Source organism: Coregonus lavaretus (genome assembly GCF_964263955.1).
Source record: "Coregonus lavaretus genome assembly, chromosome: 7".
NCBI classification, from domain to species: domain Eukaryota; kingdom Metazoa; phylum Chordata; class Actinopteri; order Salmoniformes; family Salmonidae; genus Coregonus; species Coregonus lavaretus.
The window spans coordinates 1407165-1413385 of NC_139994.1; positions in this window are offsets into that span (position 1 = coordinate 1407165).

Below are 6221 nucleotides of genomic sequence, written 5' to 3' on the forward strand. Positions count from 1 at the left end.
TCATCCTTGAGATGTTTCTACAACTTGATTGGAGTCCACCTGAGGTGAATTCAATTGATTGGACATGATTTGGAAAGGCACACACATGTCCATATAAGGTCCCACAGTTGACAGTGCATGTCAGAGCAAAAACCAAGCCATGAGGTCGAAGGAATTGTCCGTAGAGCTCCGAGACAGGATTGTGTCGAGGCACAGATCTGGCGAAGGGTACCAAAACATTTTTGCAGTTTTGAAGGTCCCCAAGAACACATTGGCCTCCATCATTCTCAAATGGAAGAAGTTAGGAACCACCAAGACTCTTCCTAGAGCTGGCCGCCCGGCAAAACTGAGCAATCGGGGGAGAAGGGCCTTGGTCAGGGTGACCAAGAACCCGATGGTCACTCTGACAGAGCTCCAGAGTTCTTCTGTGGAGATGGGAGAAACTTCCAGAAGGACAACCATCTCTGCAGCACTCTACCAATCAGGCCTTTATGGTAGAGTGGCCAGACGGAAACCACTCCTCAGTAAAAGGCACATGACAGCCCGCTTGGAGTTTGCCAAAAGGCACCTAAAGGACTCTCAGAACATGAGAAACAAGATTCTCTGGTCTGATGAAACCAAGATTGAACTCTTTGGCCTGAATGCCAAGCGTCAGGTCTGGAGGAAACCTGGCACCATCGCTATGGTGGAGTATGGTGGTGGCAGCATCATGCTGTGGGGATGTTTTTCAGTGGTAGGAAGACGCTCTTATCCAGAGCGACTTAAAGGAGCAATTAGGGTTAAATGCCTTGCTCAAAGGCACATCGACAGATTTTCACCTATTCGGCTCAGGGATTAGAACCAGCGACCTTTCGGTTACTGGCACAATGCTCTTAACCACTAAGCTAGCTGCCGCCCAACCACTAAGCTACCTGCAGAAGGACTGAGTAAAGGGTCTGAATACTTATGTAAATGTGGTATTTCAGTTTTCTTTTTATAAATTTGCTAGAATATCTAAAAACCTCTTTTTGCTTTGTCATTATGGGGTATTGTGTGTCGATTGATTAGGAGAAAAAAACTATTGAATACATTTTTGAATAAGGCTGTAACATAACAAATGTGGAACATGTCAAGGGGTCAGCCTGGGTAGACATGGTCTCATGATGTATAGGCAGTTTAATACACAGGATAGGTAGGGACTTCTGCTCCCAAAATATGAAATTAGCCTAAGAGAACGTGTATGATACTGCCAGTTAGCATGAGTTTCTGTTCATTTATGGATTAACTTCTCTCTTCAAGCAGCTGGCTGACATTACAATGTGTGTGTGTGTGAACGTTTATGTAAACTACTTTAAATGGCATTTTAGCCAGCGGGGGATTTACTGTTGCCAACTTGGGTTGGAGAGATGCAACACACCAAATGCATGCACGCAAGCACACATGCACGAACGCACACATATACTCACACACACACACACATACACACGCATGTACGTGCACACGTACCCACTGTTCTCTACTCTAGCTGTTTTATAACAGAGGGGAGTTATTTGGCAGTAACAATATGTCCTCAAAAAAACTCTCCAGAAGTGGTAGACAGGGATCAACTCTCTCTCTCTGTGCCAGTGATCACCAAGGGTTAGACAGACTGGCTGAATTACAGATGAAAAATTGATGGATTACAAAAACAGACACCTGTCAAAATTAGTCTAAAGTTGACATTCCCGCACGATCCACAAATAACTGCTCTCTATCGGCTGAATATGTTCTGGGGGGCCGGACAATGTGCTGAATGACTGTGTGTGATGTTTTGTGAGTTGATCAGCATAAAGACGGGTTCCCCGACCTATCACAATGAACGATGAAGTTATATTTTTATGTTCTATACTGGGTGCACCTGATTCTCAGGTGTTATTTATCATTGGAAATGTCACCAGTCTGTTTACATGGTCTGGTTGTATTATTCTCTACTGACGTTATCGTTGAAAGCATACATACGGTACCAGTCAAAAGTTTGGACGCACCTACTCATTCAAGGGTTTTTCTTTATTTTTTACTATTTTCTACATTGTAGAATAATAGTGAAGACATGAAAACTATGAAATAATACATATGGAATCATGTAGTAACCAAAAAAGTGTTAAACAAATCAAAATATATTTTATGTTTGAGATTCTTCAAATAGCCCCCTTTTGCCTTGATGACAGCTTTGCACACTCTTGGCATTCTCTCAACCAGCTTCATGAGGTAGTCACCTGGAATGCATTTCAATTAACAGGTGTGCCTTCTTAAAAGTTAATTTGTGGAATTTCTTTCCTTCTTAATGCGTTTGAGCCAATCAGTTGTGTTGTGACAAGGTAGGGGGGGTATACAGAAGATAACCCTATTTAGTAAAAGACCAAGTCCATATTATGGTAAGAACAGCTCAAATAAGCAAAGAGAAACGACAGTCCATCATTACTTTAAGACATGAAGGTCAGTCAATGCGGAAAATTTCAAGAACTTTGAACGTTTCTTCAAGTGCAGTCGCAAAAACCATCAAGCGCTATGATGAAACTGGCTCTCATGTGGATCGCCACAGGAATGGAAGACCCAGAGTTACCTCTGCTGCAGAGGATAAGTTCATTAGAGTTACCAGCCTCAGAAATTGCAGCCCAAATAAATGCTTCACAGAGTTCAAGTAACAGACAAATCTCAACATCAACTGTTCAGAGGAGACTGTGTGAATCAGGCCTTCATGGTCGAATTGCTGCAAAGAAACCACTACTAAATGACACCAATAACAAGAAGAGACTTGCTTGGGCCAAGAAACACGAGCAATGGACATTAGACCGGTGGAAATGTGTCCTTTGGTCTGGAGTCCAAATTGGAAATGTTTGGTTCCAACCGCCGTTGCTTTGTGAGATGCGGTGTGGGTGAACGGATGATCTCTGCATGTGTATTTCCCACCGTAAAGCATGGAGGAAGAGGTGGTATGGTGTTGGGGTGCTTTGCTGGTGACACTGTCTGTGATTTATTTAGAATTTAAGGCACACTTAACCAGAATGGCTACCACAGCATTCTGCAGCGATACACCATCCCATCTGGTTTGGGCTTAGTGGGACTATCATTTGTTTTTTCAACGGGACAATGACCCAACACACCTCCAGGCTGTGTAAGGGCTATTTTACCAAGAAGGAGAGAGATGGAGTGCTACATCAGATGACCTGGCCTCCACAATCCCCCGACCTCAACCCAATTGAGATTGTTTGGGATGAGTCGGACCGCAGAGTGAAGGAAAAGAGGCTAACATGTGCTCAGCATATGTAGGAACTCCTTCAGGACTGTTGGAAAAGCATTCCAGGTGAAGCTGGTTGAGAGAATGCCAAGAGTGTGCAAAGCTGTCATTAAGGCAAAGGGTGGCTATTTGAAGAATCTCAAATATAAAATATATTTTGTTTTGTTTAACACTTTTTTGGTTAATACATGATTCCATTTGTGTTATTTCATATTTTTGAAATCTTCACTATTATTCTACAATGTAGAAAATAGTAAACAAAAAATAAAAAAAATGGAATGAGTAGGTGTGTCCAAACTTTTGACTGGTACTGTACATACATGCTCTATTGGTCAGTACAACATGTTATCACAATCTATTGGTCAGTCTATGCTAAAAAGAATTGGTCATATTCAGGTAACACAAATGTGCCCCCCCCCACCAAAAAATTAAAGAATAAAACAAAAATAATAATAAAAAAACAAAAATGAAAACAAATGATACAAATAAAAAAATAAAAAAAGATTTGAATTTTTTTTTTTTTTGAATGGAAATTAAGAATATACTCTAAAAAAGAAAAAAAGAAAAACATTAACAAAAATATATTTAGAAAAAAACTAAAAAACTAAATTGTAAAGTGGTTGTCCCACTGGCTATCATAAGGTGAATGCACCAATTTGTAAGTCGCTCTGGATAAGAGCGTCTGCTAAATGACATAAATGTGTGTTAATGCTGGGCTGGAACAATCAGTGCGGTCCTCGAGGACCAGGGTTGTAACTTGCTCACCCCGGCGTACAATATTTTCACACAGGTTTCACAAAGCGTGGCTGATCTTGACCCCAAAATCCAGAACTTTCTCAGAGGCTCCTTTTACTCTGCCTCTCTGCGGTGGTTCTGTTTTCTCTCTCATCTCTATACTAAACCAACACGATCTCATGAACTGACTGCTATCAGGCTGTACCTGACACTGGCCTTATGGAAACAAATGCAACCAGTCACGAGGACATACAGACACACAGGAACAGACGAGCGCACATGTCTGACCACCTGAGCCGGCTTAGGGCTCTAAGTACTGTGGGAGTGTTTATATTCTTGTTCTCTGTGTGTGTCTGTGTGTGTGTGTGTGTGTGTGTGTGTGTGTGTGTGTGTGTGTGTCTGTGTGTGTGTGTGTGTGTGTGTGTGTGTGTGTGTGTGTGTGTGTGTGTGTGTGTGTGTTGGTGTGTGTGTGTGTGTGTGTGTGTGTGTGTGTGTGTGTCTGTGTGTGTGTGTGTGTGTGTGTGTGTGTGTGTGTGTGTGTGTGTGTGTGTGTGTGTGTGTGTGTGTGTGTGTGTTGGTGTGTGTGTGTGTGTGTGAGAGGAATGCTATGCGGGATATTCTGACTCCGTCTGATATTTCAAGCCCTCTGTGCTTGCAGCCAAGCAGAGAGATATACTGTACATGTGGGATGGTGGGATGGAAAATCACGAAGGATGGACGCACACACACACACACACACACACACACACACACACACACACACACACACACACACACACACACACACACACAGACACACACACACACACACACACACACACACACACACACACACACAGACAGTCTTGTACAACTAACATTGTGGGGACACACAATTCAGTCCCATTCAAAATCCTATTTTCCCTAAACCCTAACCCTAACCCTAACCCTAACCCTAACCCATACCCTTACCCTAACCCTAACCTTAACCCTAACCCTAACCTTAACCCAAAAAGCTAACCTTAACCCTAACCCTAGCTCCTAACCCTAACCCTAAAACTAACCCTAGCTCCTAACCCTAAACCTTAACACAAGTCTAACCCAAACAATAATTCTAACCTTCACCCTAAACTCCCAAGAAATAGCATTTGACCTCTTGGGGACTAACAAAATGTCCCCAGTTGGTCAGATTTGTGTTTGTTTACTACCAGAAGTCCCCACAAGAATAGTTAAACATGTTCACACACACAACATAAACATAGCCGGGTAGGGGCCGGGTGGGCATTCCGCCTCGGAGGCGGATCCGGCTCCAGGCGTGACAACCACCTATTCTCCGCCTCCCTGTTGCGCCCCTGGTCAGGTCTGGACCTCGGCGCGCTGCTTCCCCTCTCCTTCCTCCCACTATACTCCAAGCCCTGTCTGGACCCTGGTGTGGGAGACCCCGAACCTGGAGAGGGGCTGACTTCTGGGTCTGGACTGGAGCCGCTGACCGGAGCTGGACTGGGCACCGGTGGAGCGGACTGCTCTGGCTTCGGAGTGGAGCCGCTGACCGGATCTGGACTAGACCCCGGTTGAGCGGACTGCTCTGGCTCCGGAGTGGAGCCACTGACCGGAGCTGGATCAGGCACCGGTGGAGCGGACTGCTCTGGCTCCGGAGTGGAGCCGCTGACTGGAGCTGGACTGGACCCCGGTGGAGTGGACTGCTCTGGCTCCGGAGTGGAGCAGCTGACCGGAGCTGGATCAGGCACCGGTGGAGCGGACTGCTCTGGCTCCGGACTGGAGCAGCTGACCGGAGCTGGCTTGGTGCGAGGAGCAGGAACAGGCCGGGCCGGGCTGGCGACGCGCACCACTGGCTTGATGCGAGGAGCAGGTACAGGCCGTCCGGGCTGGCGACGCGCACCACTGGCTTGGTGCGAGGAGCAGGAACAGGCCGGGCCGGGCTTGCGACGCGCACCACTGGCTTGTTGTGAGGATCAGGAATAGGCCAGGTCGGGCCGGGATGGCGACGCGCACCACTGGCTTGGTGCGAGGAGCAGGAACAGGCCGGGCCGGACTGGCGACACGCACCACTGGCTTTGTGCGAGGAGCGGGAACAGGCCGGGCCGGAATGGCGACGCGCACCACTGGCTTGGTGCTAGGAGCAGGAACAGGCCGGGCCGGGCTGGGAACACGCACCACTGGTTTCGTGCGGGGAGCAGGCACGGGCCGTACCGGACTGTGGAGGCGGACTGGAGGTCTGAAGCGGAGAGCTGGCACAACCCGTCCTGGCTGG